We start from the raw sequence: 23,985 nt of genomic DNA on the forward strand, positions 1-23,985 counted from the left end.
TAGTATGCGACTCCATTACTTCTTCATTTCTGCTGCACCCCAAAACTATGGATGATAGATTGCTTAAGAAGGCAAACACACTGAAAAGCAGTATCTCGTCTAATAACTCCTCTGCTGCTATGCATAAAACAACGTACACTATATTACCAAAAGTATTCGCTCACCTGCCTTTACTCATTCCATGAACTGAAGTGCCATCCCATTCCTAACTCATAGAATTCAATATGATGTCGGTCCACCTTTTGCAGCTATTACAGCTTCAACTCTTCTGGGAAGACTGTCCACAAGGTTGAGGAGAGTGTTTATAGGAATTTTTGACCATTCTTCCAAAAGCGCATTGGTGAGGTCACACACTGATGTTGGTCGAGAAGGCCTGGCTCTCAGTCTCCGCTCTAATTCATCCCAAAGGTGTTCTATCGGGTTCAGGTCAGGACTCTGTGCAGGCCAGTCAAGTTCATCCACACCAGACTCTGTCATCCACGTCTTTATGGACCTTGCTTTGTGCACTGGTGCACAGTCATGTTGGAAGAGGAAGGGGCCCGCTCCAAACTGTTCCCACAAGGTTGGGAGCATGGAATTGTCCAAAATGTTTTGGTATCCTGAAGCATTCAATGTTCCTTTCACTGGAACTAAGGGGCCAAGCCCAGCTCCTGAAAAACAACCCCATACCATAATTCCTCCTCCACCAAATTTCACAGTTGGCACAATGCAATCTGAAATGTACCGTTCTCCTGGCAACCTCCAAACCCAGACTCGTCCATCAGATTGCCAGATGGTAAAGCGTGATTCATCACTCCAGAGAACGCGTCTCCACTGCTCTAGAGGCCAGTGGCGGCGTGCTTTACACCATTGCATCCGACGCCTTGCATTGCACTTGGTGATGTGTGGCTTGGCTGCAGCTGCTCGGCCATGGAAACCCATTCCATGAAGCTCTCTGCGTACTGTACTTGGGCTAATCTGAAGGTCACATGAAGTTTGTAGCTCTGTAGCAATTGACTGTGCAGAAAGTCGGCGACCTCTTTGCACTATGCGCTTCAGCATCCGCTGACCCCTCTCCGTCACTTTACGTGGCCTACCACTTCGTGGCTGAGTTGCTGTTTTTCCCAAACGCTTCCATTTTGTTATAATAGAGCTGACAGTTGACTGTGGAATATTTAGGAGCGAGGAAATTTCACGACTGGATTTGTTGCACAAGTGGCATCCTATGACAGTTCCACGCTGGAATTCACTGAGCTCCTGAGAGCGGCCCATTCTTTCACAAATGTCTTGTTTCACAGTCTGCATGCCTGAGTGCTTGAATTTATACACCTGGGGCCAGGCCAAGTGATTAGAACACCTGATTCTGATCATTTGAATGGGTGAGCGAATACTTTTGGTAATATAGTGTATTTCAGGCCAAAAGCACCCTGCCATGTCTGTGAGGATAAAATGCGCAGAATAGCTAAATGCCCTACCTTTGCAGGGAAACCTATGGAAGACAAAAGAGCATTCCTTCTGGAAAACCAACTTTGCTTTGGCTGCCTGTGGAAAGGTCATATTAAAAGGTACTGCAAAAGGTGACACGTGTGGCGAATGTGGCCAGTGTCATCCAACCTGCCTGCATGAGGAAGAAAGAAATCAGTTTGTGGTATCCTGGGAACAAAATCTCTCTCCTGCAGAAGACCATGGCCAGGAAACCCACAATGTATTGTCCCATGCCGTGACTCAAAGTTCCTCCTCCACCTGTAATATTGTTCCTGTGTCTTTGTCATCAATAGGAGAGCCGCATGGAGAGGTACTCACCTATGCCTTGCTTGACACCCAGAGTGACTCCACCTTTATTGAAGAAGATTTGCTGACTTCCGGTGACGTCATGCGTTGAAAAGCAACCTTGAAGTTGAGCTCCGTCTAACTTAATAGTAAATAACCTAATTAAACTTAAAACTTGGTACTACATCACAGATTGATAATGGCAACATCTGCTAGAGGCAGGACTGCGACGAAACCAGAGACCTCAAAAGAGAAAAATGATAGTTCGAAGCTAAATCAACAGGAGGCTACAGATAATGCTAGCTCAGGAGCCAAAATATTAGCCGAGCTAGAAAAGCTAAGGGCAGAAAACCGTGAGGGACATAATCAAACGAAAATGTCCCTTACGAAGCTGGAAACATCAATGGAAGAACTGAAAGGGGAAATGACCAAACTAGAGAAAAGAACCAAAGAGGCGGAAGATCGTATAAGTGCTACTGAAGACGATGGAAGAAGGTATGAGAGAGCCATACGTTATCTGCTACACCGAGAGAGAGATCTAACAGCTAGATGTGAAGACTTGCAAAACAGAACAAGGCGCAATAATCTGAGAATTTATCGGGTGCCGGAGGGTAGTGAAGGAAAAGATGTTAAGAAGTTTGTCGCGGAGATGATTCAATCTGTACTTAAACCAATGCCAGACGTGAATATGCAAATAGAAAGAGCACACCGCTCCCTGGCGGCCAAGCCGAAAGACCCCAATGCTACTCCGAGGTCTCTGATCGTCAGATTTGTGGATTACTCAGTCAAAGACAAAATCTTGCGACAAGCATGGAGCCAAAAATTAATGTATAAAGACAAACAAATATACTTTGACCACGACTACTCTCCGGAATTGCAAAGGAGGAGGGCACAAGTGCGAGAGACCATCAAACAATTAAAAGAGAAGAACGTTAAAGCCAAATGCCTCTATCCGGCACAACTAAAACTGACAACGGAAAAAGGAGATCAGATCTACCCTACGCTTAAGGAGGCCCTCCCAGTCCTGGCTGAGTACAACATACATCCAAAGATCGACGAAAGATCACAGATGGAGGACGAGATGTCTAGCTACAGGTGGAAATGTCGTGGGCGAGAGAAGCGGGGAAGGCGCAGCGGGAGGGATTCCTTCCGCGGACACGGCCCGTTATAACTAAGAAGTGATGTCAACGCCAAGACTTTTTTCCCCCCTCTGGATACATCAAACGTTAGGATTATTTCTCCTTTTTATTTTCCTTATTGGACAGAGATCAGCGGAACTGTGAGTATACGTGCATACTGAGCAGCAACCGTTCCACAACCTGGACGACAGCAGCCAAGGCACTTTGTGCGAATCCCACAGAGGAATTGTCACCATCCTCTGCCCAAGCTTCATCGGGATGTGGTTTGCTTAGTGTAGAGGCCATTGTTCTCTTACCTTGTTGTAGGCCTATAGCAAACCATTTGGGTATTTGGAAGTTTAGTGTTCATATTGTTAAAGGTTCTGTGTTATGTTTTGTTTGTTACTACCACCTTGAAATTATCACTAGTTGGGTTATTGGTATAACTATGTTAATAAGTATGTCTAAATGTCAAGAATGGGTGATATAAGAAAGCATAAGGATAGGCATGAACAGTTTAAACTGTATTAGTTATAATGTAAAGGGATTAGGGAATCCAGTTAAAAGGAAAAAAATACTGAGCCAACTCAAGAAATTACAATGTTCTATAGCCATGCTCCAAGAAACTCATCTGTCAGAAAAAGAGCATTTAAAACTTAGAAGAGAATGGGTGGATCTGGTATTCAGTTCTTCTTTCGAAAACGGGAGAAAACGAGGCGTGGCCATCCTCTTTAATAAATCAGTATACTTCAATCATACAGACACAGTTAGAGATAAAAATGGTAGATACGTTCTTGTAAAGGGAGATATTAGTGGCACAAAAGTAACTCTACTCAATCTATATGCTCCAAACGAGGACACTGCTGTCTTTTTCAAAGACATAGCAACTTTATTGGCAGACACAATGGAAGGAGTGGTGTTAATAGGAGGGGATTTCAATTGTGTGCTTAGACAAAATATGGACAGGCTACCTGCAGGAGTGGGCCCAGTATCTAGAAAGTCCTCTACATTACAGGCGATGATGAGTGAACTTGGCTTGGTAGATGTATGGCGGCGCTTACACCCCAAAGAGAAGGACTTTACTTTTATGTCACAGGTACATGGCAGCTACTCTAGGTTGGACATGCTGCTAATGCCAGGTCCGGATCTTTATAGGGTCACTGAGTGTAATATAGAGCCAATTACCATATCAGACCATGCTCCAGTCACCTTAAAGATAAACATAGGGCAAACAAAATCATTTAAGTACTGGAGACTTAATGTTTCATTGTTAAGTAATGACTTGATTAAACAAGAAATGCACAAGGAATTAACACATTATTTTAAGATAAATGAGGATGATACCATCTCTCCAACAATCCTGTGGGAGGGGTCTAAGGCTGTGATGAGGGGCTGTATTATTGCCATTTCCTCTAGACTGAAAAAGCAAAGGTTAAGTGAGCAGAATGAGCTAGAGAAAAACATCAAGCAATTAGAAACAGAACATCAGCAATCTAAGAAAAAAGAAGTATTGGATACACTGAAAGAGACAAGAAAAACACTGGATGACCTACTAACTTACAAAACAGAGGGAGCTTTGAGATTCATAAATAGGAAATACTACGAAATGGGGAACAAAGCAAGCCGTCTATTGGCCTTTCAACTACGGAAAGCACAAAGTAATAGGACAGTTCATAAAATCAAAAGCCCAGATAGTGAGGAAATTCTAACACAGCCCACAGACATTGCAGAGGCTTTTGCCACGTACTATAGAAAATTATATGAAGAGCAATTAGGTCCACATAAAAAGGATAAGTTGGATTCTTTTTTTAGGTCCATCAAATTGGCAAAACTCACACCAGAAGAGGCGGATGTGGTGTCTTTACCAATTACAGAGAAAGAAATCAGAGACAATATTTTAAAACTTAAAAATAACAAATCTCCAGGAACCGATGGTTTCTCAGGAGAATATTACAAAACATTCATAGATGACCTGACCCCAATACTGTGTAAAGTTTACAACTATGCACTAGAGAAGGGAGAACCTCCTAGATCATGGTCAGAAGCAATTATAAGTGTCATACATAAAGAAAACAAAGATCCAACACAATGTACATCCTATCGTCCAATTAGCCTTCTTTGTGTTGACCTCAAAATTCTAGCAAAAAGAATCCAAAAAGTTATACACAAACTAGTAAAACCAGACCAAACTGGTTTTATCAACAATAGACAAGGCTCGGACAACATCAGGAGGGCACTAAATCTGCAGTCATTGCAGCTAGGAGGACCACCCCTTCAATGCTTCTCAGCTTAGATGCTGAGAAGGCATTTGACAGGGTTGATTGGTCTTTCCTACAACAGACTCTTAGGTGCATGGGCTTTAATGATACTCTTATTAACTGGATATGTCTATTTTATAAAGAACCCAAATCTAGAGTTAGAGTGAATGGCCACTGCTCTAACTTTTTTCCATTGGGACGCGGCACTCGCCAGGGAGACTCTTTGTCTCCCTGTTTATTTGCTTTAAGCATAGAACCACTGGCGGAATTAATAAGGTCAAATCCACTCATACTGGGCATTCCTGATGAGGGAATGATTCAACACAAAATAGCTCTATTTGCGGATGATATTTTGTTATTCATAGAACGCCCCATGGATTCTATCCCTGAACTCTTGAATGTCCTAAATAAATAAAGTGAAGTGTCAGGATATAAGGTTAATACCAACAAATCAGAAGCAATGATGATAAGTGGCCAATGGCCCCAGCAATTAGATGGATTGGTATCCTTTAGGAGATCCGGGCAGGGATTTAGATATCTAGGGGTCATCCTGACACCAAAACCAGTACAGCTTTACTCCTCTAATTATAACAAGCTAGTCAAAGAGATCAACCAAGACATAAGTAGATGGGACGTGCTGCCTCTGTCTCTTTTTGGCCGAATAGAGTCCGTAAGAATGAATATTCTACCTAGACTCCTATTCTTATTTCAATCTCTGCCAATTCAGGTTCCACAATCGGCACTAAAGCTTCTTGAAAAACGTATATCAACATTTATTTGGCAAAATAAGAGACCAAGAATACGCCTAAAAATATTGATGGCTAGTAAAGAAAAGGGGGGCCTGGGTTTACCTAATCTCAAAATGTATTACTGGGCAGCCCAACTTAGAGCTATAGTGGTATGGATGACCAAAGATGAGGAAACTGGATGGGTATCTATTGAACAAAACTCGTTGACAGGGATATCACTATCTACTCTTCCTTTTCTTAGTCAGCAGACTCAGAGGAAGATAAAAATAAATAATATCTGGGTCAAACACACATTAAAGGTCTGGAACAGTGTACAGAAGCAATTAAAAGGGTCTTTGCCTCTGTCAAGGGCATTGCCCATTCTTGGAAACCTCGATTTTCTCCCACAGACTTAGCGTATAGAAGATGGGCGGAAAAGGGCCTGGTCATTGTTAGCCAGTTGTTTGAAAACAACACACTACGATCATTTTCGCAACTCCAAGAGAAATTTGACTTGCCCCCAAATGACTTGTATAGATATTTACAAATACGACACTACCTCGCTAAGCACACAGACTGGGATAGTCTTAAGAGAGATCCAACAGAGGTTGAAAGGTACTTTATACATGTTTCCCAACAGTTGGTATCAACAAAGCATCAGGTATCACGTATTTATAAAAGTCTACTGAAAGACACATCAGATAACACCTATCATATTAAGAGTGAATGGGAATTAGAACTCAATACAATGATAGATGATGATACCTGGGAAAATATATGTATAGCGAGTCATAAAGGGATTGGAAGTCAGATGTGGAAAGAATTTGACTGGAAGATGAAACTGAGAATCTTTAGAACACCCCTTAAGGTGGCAAGGTTTAAAAACAATGCCCCCAATGTTTGCTGGAGGAACTGTGGCATGGTGGGTGATCATACCCACATATTCTGGGACTGTTCGGTGATACAGACATACTGGAAAGACATTAAAGAAGAATTAGACAACATTTTTGGGATTGATATCCCACTGGACCCTTTAATTTTTATACTGGAGAAAGTACCTGAGGACTTGCTTTCTAAGGACCAATGTTACATGTTATATATTTTGCTAATGACTGCCAAAAAAATGATCACTGTTAATTGGATGCAGCCCTGTGCCCCTACAAAAGATCAATGGATAGAAAAAGTTAAACAAGTTCATATAATGGAAAATATGACAGCTATATTACAGTTGAAAGTATCGCTGTTCATAAGACGATGGACCCCAGTCATTCTAGGCATGAACTTACACTAATACTGTACTAAATACTGTAGACATACTGTGTGAATATGTAACCAATATGTGTTGAATGTGATGTATTACAAGGTGAACCTTTTTTTTTTTTTAGTTTTGTGTGTGTGTTCGCATTGATTTGTAATGCTTAAATTGCCTGCAAAGTTTTATATGGGCAATAACGTTCAAAAAAAAGAGAAGAAGATTTGCTCAAAGAACTTCATGTGAACGTGTCACCCGTGCAATTAAAGCTAAGCACAATGACAGCTGTCAATATCATACCAAGTAACACCACACACGGTCTTCAAATTAGAGGCATACCCGCCCAGCATCACATTCAGCTCCCGAAAGCGTACTCTGGGGATTTCATCCCAGTGGACAGATCTCATATCCCAGCTGACAAAACAGTCAAGCAGTGGTCACACCTGACACACTTGGCTGACAAATTATCACCACTGCTAGACTGTGAAGTGGGACTTTTGATTGAATATGATTGTTCAGTCAGGTTTATTCCCCGGATGTGCCAACTTCTGGTGGTTAAAAAATCTGAACTCCAAAAATAGATAAAACTTCTTAGATGAGCATCACTAGATCATATATATAAACAATGGACCTATTATGGTGTTACTGCTGTATCCATATTATTAAAGGATGGGAGCTGAACAGCTTTATCAACTCATGTCAAATGTATGGATTAGGTGGGAAAGACTTTTACAGGTACTTACAGTTTTGTGATTATTTTTGTAAAAAGCCGAAACGTTGTAACCCAGCAGATCCACCAGCGGTTATTCATATATTCATGGATGCATACAACGCTGGGAATATTAAAGGACTTATGAGCAAGTTATACCATGGCATCACCTCATTGAATAAGGACTCTACAGACTATGTGAAACATCGATGGGAAAAAGAGTTGAACATCATGATAACAGAGGACATGTGGCTGAACGCATGGGAACACAGTCAACTTCCACCAACTCCTGGGCTTGGAGAGACTTTTGCTGGAAAAGATTAATTTGTTTTTTTTGTTTTTGTTTTTTATAACTCCCAAATAGACTGGCACACAACTAGCCTGCTGGAGAGAATGTGGAGAGGCCTCCACTGATCAGGCCCATGTTTTTTGGTCTTGCCCCTCCATCCAGTCTTTCGGGAGGGAAGTGGAAAAAAATATTTCAAAGGTTCTATGTTTCACTATGAATGTATTATTGACAACTCTCTATCTTGGGAATATGCCAGATGGATTGAGTAAAGCTGATATGTACCTTCTTAGGGTCTTGCTGGCTGCGAGTGAAAAGGCCATCACAAAATGTTGGCTCCAGAAAAATGCCCCCACTACAGATACCTTTGTTAATATTGTAAAACAACTACATGCACTAGAGCAAATGACTTACTCAATCTGACTCCATAAAGATCTAGGTGAAAAACAATGGCAGCAATGGCAAACTTGAGTGAGCCAATGAGTGAGACTGCATGCACTTAGTGTGTATGATATTTTGTCTTTTGGATATACTGATTATCCCCAGACCATGAATATTTTTTAATTGTTTAGTGTTTGTCTTTTGTTTTACCTTTTTGTACTAAAAGATGAAAATTTTCTTTAAAAAAAGAATCAAAACAGGTGGGAGAGCGAGAGTCATGCGTGGATCCCTGGTGGGAGTATAAACCATGACTATCAGCTTCAGGACAGAGGATGATGGTATGTGTTTCTCTTCTCTTCTCTGACTCTGAGTCTAACTTCTTCTTCCAGATCTGTGTCCTGTGTTAACCTGTTGTTAAATGCTGAGCAGTAACAAAGTGTCTCTGTGTGTTTTTCTTTTGTTTTCCAGCTGCTAAGATCTTGACTGGTTTCTGATCATGCTGCTCATTGGTTCCATTAGAAATTGAAAAAAGAAAAATGTTTTCAAATGTTTGAAATCTGATTAAACACGTTTTGAAGTATCTAAGCTGTGAATAAATGCACCATCTTTACAAAGAGGCAGAGTGGCGCCACCTTGTGACAGAACAGTTCAATAGCTAGTCCTTGTTGTATCTGCAGAGAGTGACCTTTGACCTCATGTGTTCATGACTCTTCACCTCTGTCTCCTCTCACAGGGAGAAGATGATCTGCAGGATCCTGCTGCTCATCATCCTCAACTCATGTGTCTGTGGTCAGTTTAGAAATTGACTTGATGAAGTCCAAATCAATTCTCAGTCTTCAATGATGGAGTTGAAAGACTCCCATGTTCCAGTTCTCAGTGTGTCTGCTCCTCTCTTTCTCTCTCTGTCTCCTCAGCAGCAACATTTGAAGTGAATGTGACACAGAGCTCCTATCAGGCAGAGGAGAACCACAACATCACCCTGGAGTGGACCTTCTCCACCAAACCTGACTCTCCCTACAAATATCTTTTTTCGTCTGTAGCTTGTTAACCAATCAGAAGGAGTTGGTTCTGTATCATGTACATGAAGGTGTTGAGGTGTCAGAGTCTCAGGATGAACAGTTTTCAGGACGAGTCCAGGGAGACAAAGACGTCCTCAGAGAAGGACGAATCAGACTTCATGTGTCCAGACTCAGGACTGATGACTCTGGTCTGTACCAGTGTGAAGTGAAAACAGATTATGGCTCCAGCTCTGGCAGATGTGAACTCAACGTCACTGGTAAGTTGATACAGTACTGTATATACACCGATCAGCCACAACATTAAAACCACTGACAGGAGAAAAACTAACACTGACCATCTTGTGACAATTCAGTGTTCTGCTGGGAAACTTTTGGACCTGGCATTCATTGGTGTAGATGTTACTTAGACATGTAGCACCCACCTAGACCAGACCAGGCACCCCCACCCCATAGCAATGATGACAGCAACCATCCCCGGCAGGATGCAGCCACAAAAATGCTTTAGGAACAACTCAAAAACATGAAGAACAGCACAACATGTTGACCTGGCCTCCAAATTCACTAGATCCCAAACTGATCAAGTATCTGTGGGATGATCCACAGAGGCCCCTCCCCTCAAAGGCCTCCACTAACAACATTGTGTTTCCAGACACCACAGGACACCCTCAGAAGGCCCATGTCCATTCTCTGATGAGTCATATTTCTCTTCTGCTGCGTCCTCTTCCTTCAGAGGTGACCACATTAACCAATCAGTTACTGTTTGCTCACGTTCAGACCAATCACATGTCATATTTACCAGGTAACGGTATGAATTGCAGACTACTCCACCAATGAGGTTTTGAACAGTGACATGATGATAATCTCTTAAAATTTTTTTATCAGCATAGATTATAAGTATTTTAATTCTTAGTGTCAGTTTAATTTGCATTAACCTTTCAGATTCCTAAGAAAGCTGAAGAAGCTAAAGCGCACTGTGCCTCTCCTTCACATGTTCAGAGTCTCAACTTCCTTTTTAAAACAACTCAGCAGATTGTGGCAAACATTATGACAAAAAAATTAAGGTTAAAGTTTATCTACACTACCGGTCAAAAGTTTTAAAACACCCTATTTTTTCCAGTTATTTATTGCAATTCAAGTCGTGCAAGTCCAATAAATAGCTTGAAATGGTACAAAGGTAAACAGCCAGAGGTTAAAAAAAAAGGTTTGGTTACCCAAAACTGAAAAATAATGTACATTTCAGAATTATACAAAAAGGCCTCTTTCAGGGAACACGAAGTGGGTTAACAATTTAAAGCTGTTCTTCAGAAATGAAGGTTGAATCAGCCTTGAAAGCTGGTGCTACTAATTCCTCCAAGGGGTTCCAACTTTTCTTGGTTACTTACAACCCCCTCTGTCTGCATAAAAGCAGTGTTGGAACACACTGTGGTACCAGACCCTCATGAGTATCAGGTGAACAGTATTGTACTGAAGAAAGTAGTGTGTTGCTACAAAAATAGCGAGAAAAAGGCAATTAACAATGGAAGAGAGACAGACCATCGTAACACTTAAAAATGTAGGTCTTTCCTACAGGGAAATTGCAAAGAAAGTCAAGGTGTCAGTGAGTACAGTTTTCTTCACCATCAAAAGGCACTCATAAACTGGGGGAAACTCTGACAGGAAGAGGTCTGGCAGACCCAAAGACACAACTGAATCAGAGGACAAGTTTCTGAGAGTTAACAGCTTCAAGCACAGCTTAATAGTAGTCGTAGTAAGCAAGTCCCAGTTTCAACTGTGAAGAGAAGACTTCGAGCTGCAGGTTTGACAGGATGAGTTGCAGCAAGAAAGCCATTGCTAAGATGTCAGACTAAGACAAAGAGGCTCACCTGGGCCATGAAACACCGCCATTGGACTACTGAAGACTGGAAGAAGGTATTATGGACTGATGAATCAAAATTTCAAATCTTCGGTTCATCACGCAGGATCTTTGTACGCCATCTAGTAGGCGAGAGGATGGTTCCACAGTGTGTGACATCAACTGTCAAACATGGAGGAGGAAGTGTGATGGTCTGGGGCTGTTTTTGCTGGATCCAGGGTTGGTGACTTGTACAGAGTGAGAGGCATCCTGAACCAAAACGGCAACCACAGCATTCTGCAGCGCCATGCAATAAACCTCATCGAGCTGGTTTGGGATGAACTGGACAGAACAAAACATGAAGAACAGCACAAGGTGTTGACCTGGCCTCCAAATTCACTAGATCCCAAACTGATCAAGTATCTGTGGGATGATTCACAGAGGCCCCTCCCCTCAAAGCCTCCCCACTAACAACATCCTGTTGATCAGACACCACAGGACACCCTCAGAAGGCCCATGTCCGTTCTGTCATGCGTCACCACAAGGGAGACCTTCACAATATTAGGAAGGTGGTTGTAATGTTATGGAGCAAGACCGTCCGTATTAGAAGAATCTCTGGCAGAGACGAGGTGGAGTAGATGGTGTGTGGGGTGGACATGAGGACCTAGACCAGGTTAAGCAGACAAATGGAGGGTGGTGATCAAGCTGCAGTCTTCAGAGTGGACCAGAGTGTGAGAACATGAAGGGATCATCCAGGTTGGTCCGGAACTAGAAACCTTAGGCTGTCTGACAACGTTTTTTCATTCATTCATCTTCTATAACTGCTTGTCCTCTGATGGGTCACGGTCACTCACGCCTACGGCCAATTCAGAATCACCAATGAACCTAACCAGCATGGCTTTGGACGGTGGGAAGAAGCTGGAGTACCTGAAGAGAACCCACGGAGACACAGGGGGAACATGCAAACTCCACACAGAAAGGACCAGTCGGCCTGGATTCGACAGACTTCCATATATGGGCTTCACTGTGATGGAAAGTTCCTGGTTCCACAGAAAACCCAAATAAACAGCCACAGAGTTTGCTGTTTCATCTTCCTCTCTTTAAAATAGGCTTTCACAGAATCTTCTTGTTCTTCTTTTAAATGCTGACCAGTTTTGAGACAATCATCATGACAAATGATTATTAGTACTTGCAGTACACAGCAGGTGTACTTCACTTCAAATTTCAATCCTGCATTTACAGTAATACACAGTTTCCTTTATGGATACTTGATAATAAAGTATTTGCATGTCTATTATGAATAACTGTGATCTTTACTGTTATACAAAATACAAAATATAAAGACCTGGATGTCCACAGAAGACAACGGTGGTACATATTACATCAGACCTATGCATGAGTCATAACAGACTGTTTATTAAAATACTGTATATACACCGATCAGGCATAACATTATGACCACCTTCCAAATATTGTGTAGGTCTCCCTTGTTATGACTCATAAAATGTACATGGGCCTTCTGAGGGTGTCCTGTGGTGTCTGGCTACCTAATGTTGTTAGTGGGGGTCTTTGAGGGGAGGGGTCTCTGTGGATCATCCCACAGATACTTGATCAATTTGGGATCTAGTGAATTTGGAGGCCAGGTCAACACCTTGTGCTGTTCTTCATGTTTTTTTTGTTTTTTTTTTAGTTGTTCCTAAAGTGTTTTTGTGTGTGTGTCTGTGTCAGGCTGCATCCTACTGGGGATGGCTGCTGCCATCATTCTACTTGACCTAACAAGTCAAAATGTGCACTAAAATTGTAAATAGACAAACGTTTTACTGACCTTATTTTTATTTATTTTTTTGTTATAATACTGCGGATGATCGGATACATTTCTTCAAAAAACTAATTTTTAATACCTGGTTATTCTATTTTAGTTAGACTTAGACTTAGACTTAGATAAACTTTATTCATCCTCAAGGGAAATTGCTTGGTCACAGTAGCTGTAATACTCTTAAGAATTAAATAAGATAAAATAAAATAAAATAGTATAAGCAAAATGTACAAATTAGCATATTAGTATATATAAATGTACAAGAAATAGAGATAGAAGAATATATATTATATACACAGGGTGTACTAGTTCATGCTAGTTTCATATTTTCAATTAATTCAGTGTTCAAACTACAATGAGTTGTATTGTTTTAAAAAGCTAAGCTGAGACTCCATTCGTAGGAGAGGCACGGTGTGGTTTAGCTTCTTCAGCTTTCTCAGGAATCTAAAAGATTAATGTAAATTAAACTGATACTAAGAAATCAAATACTTACAAACTATGCTGATAAAAAACTGGACTTCCTCTTCAGGCTGAGTTTATATTGGAGGAGGTCCATCATGCTGTTACTGCTGCTGTGAACACAGAGAGACAAGGTCAAGAGATTTTCAGGAAACCTTCACGACGGTGAGTTTTTCTTCAGTTTCAGTTTATTTTCTCCTTGTGTCTGTAATTCAATGAATACAAACACAGAGCACAAGTTACTGAGACATTTTTATTTTATTAAGAATTTTCTGAAATTTTAAGTATAGTTTTATTTTACAAAGTCATGTGGACACAGACTAAACTGAGTCTGATAATACAACTGACGTCACTAGTTTAACTTATTATTTTTGTAAAGTTGAACCAAAATAGATGAAAATCAGTCAAGCTATTTAACAAAGACAACTAACATTTTCTGTCAGGATGAATCTATCCATCTATCAAACTTTAAATGTGTTTTATTAGATTTGTCTTTTCTCTTCTAACACATGACTAGTAATTAATAATTAACACGTCTTCATAGAGGTTGATCCACAGTTTCATCAAATAAAGAGTGAATATAGTGTGAACAATCATGGGTTTTCAGTTGATCAGTTCATTTAACTTTAACATGACATGCAACAAACTATAATACACTGATATTTATTTTATTTTTTACAGTGATCCACCATGACATTACTGAAGGCTCTCCTCCCCCTCGCTGCTCTCCTCCTTCTGTCCGTCGTTCCAACAGAAACTAAAGTGGTGAAGTCGATGGCAGACTGTGACCAATTCTTTCTTAACAATAATCCACCAAATATTACAGGAATCTTGGAGAGAGGCAACATCCTGGACCAGAACAGATACAAACTTATTTGCCAGACTTTGAACAACATCGAAACCTTTGTGACGCTTTACGACACCAAGAACAAGATCCCAGTGTTTTCTGCTGCAAAGTACAGAGGTAGTTATGAAGGCGAAAGACCTAGGCGTTGGATGACTGAACCACAGGTGAGCTTTTTACTAAAGTATTTGTGGATGTTTTTTGACAAGTCTCATTTTATCTGACATCAGTTAAAAGTTGTTAATCAGTTGAAAATACATGAAATAAACTGTTATGATGCTGCAGTGCATTGCCACAGTGTCAGTTACTCTACCTGACTCTTTGGACATTGTTGAGACCAAATTATTGTCTAAACTCTCAATCTGAATTTACTTTGAAAATGAAGCAAAAGCACCAAAAAATAGTCTTGTTTACTTCCTAAGGATAATTATGTGGAACCTAATACTATATTTACTTTGAATGTACTTTGATGTAACCTTGTATGAAACAATAATTTAGTTTTTAATTGTTACAGCTTGAGAACCTAGATGACAACATGACACCAGAAAACAAAAAGATAACCTTCAAGCACCAGGCTGTGTTCACCGACTACAAAGAGGAGCAAGATTATGACAAAGGCCATTTGTTACCAAGCTCTTATGGATTTAATCAAGATGAAATAACATCCACCAATACCCTGACCAACATTGTTCCGCAAAACAAAAAATTCAACAGCGGAAGCTGGAACAACATGGAACAATGCATCAAATGTGTTATGGAGAAATACTGCATCATCGACAGCAATAATAATAAAGAAGGTTTTGTAGTAATTGGAGCACAGCCCAGCAACACCTTCAACACCAAGAGGGTTAATATTCCTTCCATGCTCTGGTCAGCATTCTGCTGCTACAGCAGCAACAAGAAGAAATGGTTAGCAAGTGCACACTGGGGCAAGAACACTGAACCTGAAGAACAATACCTGCAGACTAAGACTCTGGATGAGCTCCACAATAAACTGGGAGGAAAAGTGTTTCCTGGACCAGAATGTCCTCTCGACACAACTGTTACTGAGTTTTACTCAGAGTTTAAAAATAGCAAAAACTGCACATGCCCAAAGTAGGTGTACGACTCCTGCTGTGACTATCAAATGATTCTGAGATTACAGCAGAAATGTCATCTAAACAGCTTACAGATACATTAACATGCCAATATATAGCTCGTGCAGACGCCACCGTTACTCTCCCTAGTACATCTCTTCCTTTCAGCTTTCAGCTCCTCATCAAACTCCATCAAACTCACCTCCTTCTCCAACCTCTAACCCTCCTTTTCCTCCCTCTAACACAATTCTCTCTCTGTCACCAGAATGTCCTTTCCTACTACCAGTAACAGAATAACAGCTAGCTCTGCTTTGTGCTGACCTATTTGTATATCCGTCATCTAAAACACACTTGTGTCTTTGTGTGATCAGTTGAAATCTGTATTTTATCCTGAAATAAAAGTGGCACAAGGAAAACCCACGTCTCAGAGTGTCTTACTTCTCAATATACATCTCCAATAGAAAACACCAGCTTTGTTAAAAATGGGAGTTTCACACATATCAACATCTAGACTGATGGGAAAGTTGGGACATTGTCATCAACTAATAAAAAGACTTCTTTGTATTGCTTCAGGTGCTTTAATCATTTATTTAAACGTGTTCAAATTCACTTAGTTTCACCCTCCATGACTTTAAAAACGTTGTTGTATTGACAGAAGAAAGACACAAATACAACAGCAGGTCAACATGTGTCTTTTCTCTTTAGGTGAGAAACTTCTCACTTCACTCACTTGTTTTCTGTGTTATTTCTTTACTGTTTGAGAGAAAAATGATCAGGTCCTAGAGTTGGTGTTGTCATCTGTACTGAGAGAACTGGAGGTTTAGACGAAGTGTCCTGATAGTTTTCAGAGTTTATTCAGAACAGAGAGAAGAAATAAGCAGACGGCAAAAAGAAAAGAGAAACGCCACTGAAATGAAGAATAGACGTGTTGATAGAAATCAGACTGATGTCCAGGAAGGTGATCTGACAGACTGACTCACTGAGAGCACTACGAAAATTAAAAAGAGAAAAAAGAAAATCTCAATAGTTGTATAGATGCTTAGTGTCTCAGAGAGACAGTGCAGGGAGGTCAAACGTCAAACAACAGTCTGTGCAACTTTCAATAGAAGTAACTGATATAACTGTTTCTCTCCACTAGGGGTCGCACTGGTTTAGTCAGAGGAGCAGACATAACACAACACCCAGAACTAAACAGCAGATATCAGCAATAGCACGTCTGTTTTCCTTTTCAGATTTCAGGTTGTTCATAAAATGTTTTCATAAAGGGAAAGTTAATTAAATATAAACTGTCCAACGCATTATTAAAAACTGGAAGGATAGTGGGGAACGTGGCCCCCGACCCAGTTTAGGCCCCGTTTCAGTATGACACAATAGTTCAGTTTGAAGATCAGAGGTTTAGAGATGTAAGATTTAGCAGCATAACAAGGCAACTCAGATTTGATCCTATTAGTTATCAGTTGTTTAAAGGTACTGCAGCATCTAAAGAGAACACATGACAACAAGAACCAATGCTAAAATGCAACAGATGATGAGATAATCTAGATAATGATATCTGATCTCTGGAGTTTTCCTGCTTCACAGCTGCAGCTCTCTAGTCAGAGTTTCTCTTGCTGCTCACATTTCATCTGCTGTGACTGAATTCAACTTAAGAGAAAGGAGCAGTGAACACAACAACTCACAAAGACTTCACCTTTCTACTCTCTCTCTGCTCTGTCAGTTTAGTCTGGAGTCCTGTGTCACGTCAACCTGTTGTTAAAGTTGCTGAGTCATTACCAAGTGTCTCTGTGTGTATTTCTTTCTCTGCTCTTTGTTTAAATTTTACTTTTGAAGCCAAGGAAATCCAACACAGGTCGACCAAAAGGTCCAAAGGGTCGACCGTAAGACAACACAACCAGCTCTCTTTTAGACGTGGGGAAAGACTTTTCTAGCTGGTCTGTTACTGTTGGTCCTCGTTGTTGTTCATAGAAACTGTTCTGGATCAAACTTCAAACACATTCATATAAAATCAGCTTCATGTTCAGGAAGGTGATCTGACGGACTAACTCTCTGAAAGAGATCTGTGGGAAGACGCTGCTTTCTACTGTAGTTCAGCAGCCTTTTAGAAACACTAGGTTCTGGACCCAGACACCGTCCTGAACTTGAACCTTTAACTGGGAAAATATGCTCATTGTGTTTAGAATCAGGACTCTGCAGGAGGACTGGGGGGTTAGGGTTGCTGTTGCTATGTAATTCCCATAGTAACCACCTCTGACTATAATATAGCACTGATCAAAGACACCCTGGTACACTAGGTTTATAACCTGCTGTGTTATGCAAAGGTGTATCACAAGGTGTGTCTCTCTGACTCCCTGCACACACAGAGCTACAGATGTCCTCTGTGTTTTCAAGCTCTGGCTTCTGCAAAGCTTCTTGAGGCAGTTTGAATCGTTTCTGACACATGAAATGTGTCCAGTTAAATATTCGATCTCTGAATCTCTATCAGTAAATGATTTGATAACTGATCTTCAAGATGATTTGTTGTATCTTAGCTCCACGTTCTAGTTCGTGTAAAATACACCCACCTGCAGGCAGACTGGGCTGGTCAACAATTCAAATGAAAAGGTTTATCTTGGTGCTACAGTGTACATGGAGCATAATTCAAAGACCCTTAGATGATATAGGCTACAAGAAGCAGTGATGCACAGAAAGACTTGGAAGAAAAGTCAAATCTAGGTGAATACAATGAGACAGAATCAAATGAAAGCTGCATGGATTTGTCTTTGTTGTTGATGTAGACCTGATCCATCCTGCTCCTCAACCAGTGTCAGCTAAAATAAACCATTCACTATATACAGGTATGGATGGAAAAAAAAAATTCCTCTGTAGAGCCAGTTTACACTGTGAGCCACTTCTGAATTCAGCTTCTCCCACCTCCTTATTTTTAAAGTAAACTACTTAGTAATGTCATCTTTTCTGTCTCTAATTGCTGCTGCTGCTTCTCACTCGGTATGTCCTGGACCCATGCAGGGTTCATACCCAGACAAAAGGGACTCCACCACCCCACCCTCTTTATTACACTCGCAGGTGAGCTGCAGAAGTCTGCATGTACATGAGAGGGGGAAGGAAATGCGGTGTAGAGGAGTATGCCATGGCTCTCAGACAGGGTCCACCTCTGTTTCACATAACACTTGATCTACAGTTAGTATGACTCATAGTGTACACAAACCAAGATTGTTTTCTGGTGAGGCACACACACCTTCTTGACTGCGGTTGTGTTTAGAAAGTACTTTATCGTCTTACAGGGTGAATTCAGGTTAACTGGGACAGCGTGAGAAAACAACAATCCACTTGTCCCTGAAAAGTCAAATCAATTGTTGCTGAGACCTTGCTGTGGAAGAACATGGGTGCTGGTGACTTTCAGCCGTGTGGTTGTCCCACCCAATCACTGGGCGAGAATGCCATATAAGGCAAGCAGAGAGCACCTGTCTCCCTCTTGCTTGCTGAAGGGTTTTCTTTTGTTGTTGTAGCCAGCCACGTCTTATCAGTGTGTGTGTACGTGTGAGACCTAGCTTTGGTCATTTTTGTGTTTGTTTGTCCCTTATGGTACATTTTTTATTTTCTTTTGCAGTAATTAGTTTGTTGCAACCCATAAATAGGATTATCCTGTTAGCTTTGTGTTCATTTTGGTTGTTGTGGGTTGCATTTCATTTGTGATTATGTTGATTTTTGTATTGTGTTTCATTATTAGATCGTGAATTTAATTCTTTGATTTCGTTCGTGATTAATTCTGTTTCATGTTTCATTCCTAACCTGTTGCTCTCTGGTGTTCCCCATTCAGGTCCTGAGCCTACGGTGGTGGATTGGTGTCCCGGTGGTGGTGACCCCTTTATATTGTGTTTGCCTTGTTTCACTTTTGTTTGTTTGCTTCACGTGTGGTTTACCTAGGATCCACTTTCCTTTGGACCCATCTGTCACAGTAGGTCTCAGCCCTGGTTGTCCCCCTTTTATGTCCCATGAGTGATTTGAGTATACTTTTGTATACTTAAACTTATACTTAACTTTGTATACTTTTGTACCATTGAACTGCCATCTCTGCCTCACTTGCTAACGGACCTGAGTGCCTTCCGACTTGTGGTTGGCCCATTCAAAGAAGTCCCTGGGCAAAATTTCCAGGGTGGCGTGGTCTGGCAACAATTAATTAATTATCAATACTGCCTTGAATCATCCCATGCTCGCACCGCCACATAAGCAGAAACATACACAGCAACAGCAGCACCGTTAACAGACTTTCTGTCACTTGGTGATTTTTACAACCCAGATTTAGTTTTTGATCTCAGCTGATAAACAGGTTTCATTCCACGAGACTTAAAAACATTGAAAAGACTCCAAATGAAGTGGGTGAAGTTTGGTGGTGGACACGTTTAGTCCTCAGCAACTGAAGATAGTAGATATGGTGAAGACGTGGACTTGATGATGATTTATGGGACATCTTTAGTTTATTTCAAGTAGACGATGCCCAGACACATTCTGAACATGTTCCAACAATGTGACTTAGTAAAAGAGTGTCGGTACTACATCTAGTAAATTTGGAAGCCAGGTCAACACCTTGTGCTGTTCTTTATGTTTTTTTTTTTGTTTGTTTTTGAATTTTGTGTGCCTGTGTCAGGCTGCATCCTGCTGGGGATGGCTGCTGCCATCAAGGAGTGTCATTACTATGGGGTGGGGGTGCCTGGTCTGGTCTAGGTGGGTGCTACATGTCTAAGTAACATCAACACCAATGAATGCCAGGTCCAAAAGTGTCACAAGATGGTCAATGTTATTCACTTCTCCTGTCAGTGGTAATAATGTTGTGGCTGATCGGTGTATGAACGAGTGAAGACTTGAGTCGAGGCTAAACTACATTTTTAGATATCCGTATCCCATTTGTCCTAACAAGTCAAAATGTGCACTAAAATTGTAAATAGAAAAACCTGGTTGTTCTATTCTAGTTCATGCTAGTTTCAAGTTTTCAACACATTCAATGTTGTTTTAAAAAGGAAGCTGTGACTGAATGTCTGAAGGAGAAGCTGGATGTGGTTTAGCTTTGTCAGTTTTCTCAGGAATCTGAAAGGTTGATGGAAATTAAATTGATAATAAGAACTCACACACAAAAACTATGCTGATAAAAATCTGGACTTCCTCTTTGGGGTGTGTTTATATTGGAGGAGGACCATCATGCAGTTACTGCTGCTGTGAACACAGAGAGACAAGCTCAAGAGATTTTCAGGAAACCTTCACGACGGTGAGTTTTTCTTCAGTTTCAGTTTATTTTCTCCTTGTGTCTGTAATTCAGTGAATACAAACACAGAGCACAAGTTACTGAGACATTTTTATTTTATTAAGAATTTTCTGAAATTCTAAGTATAGTTTTAAGTTCTAAGTTGTTTAACAATTAACATTTTTTTCAGGATGAATCTATCCATCTATCAAACTTTAAATGTGTTTTATTAGATTTGTCTTTTCTCTTCTAACACATGACTAGTAATTAATAATTAACACGTCTTCATAGAGGTTGATCCACAGTTTCATCAAATAAAGAGTGAATATAGTGTGAACAATCATGGGTTTTCAGTTGATCAGTTCATTTAACTTTAACTTGACATGCAATAAACTATAATACACTGATTTTTATTTTATTTTTTACAGTGATCCACCATGACATTACTGAAGGCTCTCCTGCCCCTCGCTGCTCTCCTCCTTCTGTCCGTCGTTCCCACAGAAACTAAAGTGGTGAACTCGATAGCAGACTGTGAAGGATTCTCTCTTAACAATAATCCACCAAATATCCCAAGAATCTTGGAGGGAGGGAACATCCTGAACCAGAACAGATACAAACCTATTTGCCAGACTTTGAACAACATCAGAACCTTTGTGACGCTTTACGACACCAGGAACAGGATCCCAGTGTTTTCTGCTGCAAAGTACAGAGGGAGTCATGGCAACAGACCTAAGCCCCCCCCATGGATGATTGAACCACAGGTGAGCTTTTTAACAAAGAAAATACCTTAATACTAAAGTATTTGTAGATGTTTTTTGACAAGTCTCATTTTATTTGACATCAGTTAAAAGTTGTTAATCAGTTGAAAATACATGAAATAAACTGTTATCACGCTGCAGTGCATTGCCACAGTGTCAGTTACTCTACCTGACTCTTTGGACATTGTTGAGACCAAATTATTGTCTAAACTCTCAATCTGAATTTACTTTGAAAATGAAGCAAAAGCACCAAAAAATAGTCTTGTTTACTTCCTAAGGATAATTATGGAACCAAATACTAACTTTACTTTGAATCTACTTTGATGTAACCTTGTATGAAACAGTCATTTAGTTTTTAATTGTTACAGCTTGAGAACCCAGATGACAGAAACAACAACATGGTGTTAGTAGACAAACAGAAAACCTACAACCACCAGGCTGGGTTCATCGACTACAATGACAACAACAATTATGACAAAGGCCATTTGTTACCAAGCTCTTATGGATATGATCAAACTGAAATAAATTCCACCTTCACCCTGACCAACATTGTTCCACAAATCAAAAACTTAAACCAGAAAAGCTGGAACTACATGGAACAATGCATCAAATGTGTTATGGATAAATACTGCATCAACAACAATAATAAAATAGAAGGTTTTGTCGTAATTGGCGCACGGCCCAGCACCAGCAACACCCTCAACAACAGGGTTAATATTCCTTCCATGCTCTGGTCAGCATTCTGCTGCTACAGCAGCAAAGAGAAGAAATGGTTAGCAAGTGCACACTGGGGCAACAACACTGAACCTACAGAAAAATACCTGGAGACTAAGACTCTGGAGGAGCTCCACAACGAACTGGGAAAAACATTTGAAGTGTTTCCTAGATCAGAATGTCCTCTCCACACAAATGTTAATAAGTTTTACAAAGACCTTAACAAGTTTTACAAAGACCTTAACCGTACATGCAACTGCCCGCCACCTACAGCATCTGCGTCTTCTACTTCCACATTCAGTCCAGCTACCACCACTTATAATACTTTTTGCTGGTTCTTTCTGCTTCTGCTTTTTTCTGGTTAATGTTTCTGCTCCTAGTCACACTCTAGACACCACCACCCTACGTGTTACTGTGACTGTCAAACACAAACCACTTGCCTCCATTTGCCTTGCAACATGTCAATATATAGCTCGTGCAGACGCCGCCGTTACTCTCCCAAGTACATCTCTTCCTTTCAGCTTTCAGCTCCTCATCAAACTCCCTCAAACTCACCTCCTTCTCCAACCTCTAACCCCCCTTTTCCTCCCTCTAACACAATTCTCTCTCCGTCGCCAGAATGTCCTTTCCTACTACCAGTAACAGAATAACAGCTAGCTCTGCTTTGTGCTGACCTATTTGTATATCCGTAATCTAAAATAAACATCGACAGTAAATTCAAATGGTAATAATGGAAAACACACTTGGGTCTTTGTGTGATCAGTTGAAATCTGTATTTAATCCAGAAATAAAAGTGGCACAAGGAAAACCCACGTCTCAGAGTGTCTTACTTCTCAGTATACATCTCCAGTAGAAAACACCAGCTGATGGGAAAGTTGGGACATTGTCATCAACTAATAAAAAGACTTCTTTGTATTGCTTCAGGTGCTTTATTCATTTATTTAAACGTGTTCAAATCCACTTAGTTTCACCCTCCATGACTTTAAAAACGTTGTTGTATTGACAGAAGAAAGACTGCTGGAACATCTTCAAAAGACAGTGAACTAACACAAGTTTTGAATATGTGATGTTTACGTTATCAAAGCAGCAGATGATGGAGAAAAACAGAATGAAATCATTTTTGTTTTCTAAAGAGCTTCTGCACAAAAGCACAATCTGTAACTACTGACCCACTCTGACCTTCTGGCCTTTAAAGTGTGAGAGCTTCAAAATTAATGAAATCATCTTTGTTTTCTAAAGAGCTTCCGTTGTTTTTTTTTCTGAAGACCTTAGAGAGCAGTAGCTCTGACCCAGAGGTTAAATTAAGACAACTTGAAGGAAGATCTGAAGACTGGCAGCAAATCTGGAACCCTGATTGTAGTCTGAACCATTTTAAAGGTGTTATGAATGTAGGGGTTTACTTTCTTCTTTTCATGTGATATGAGTGTTATGACTGCATGTCCAAATGTTGCATGACAAAACGCAGATAGTCCCTTAGCTCATTCAAAAACTTCCAGCAGTCTCTTCTTCTAATGACTCCATCCAGCCTCAACATAATATCTCACTTTTCATAGCTGTAATTTCAGTGTTTGTTTTCCCTCACTTTGAGATTTATTTTCATCTCCACAGTTGTGGACTACCATACGGTCAATCTGTGAGTCTTGTGAAGAGAGTTGACTGACTGACAAACATTCTTCTGCTTTAAACATCAACTCTGTACTTTGTGGTGTTTCAGGAGGAAAACTGCCTCAGTTATACTTTCATATTAGCTC

Source organism: Chelon labrosus (genome assembly GCF_963514085.1).
Source record: "Chelon labrosus genome assembly, chromosome: 1".
NCBI classification, from domain to species: Eukaryota; Metazoa; Chordata; class Actinopteri; order Mugiliformes; family Mugilidae; genus Chelon; species Chelon labrosus.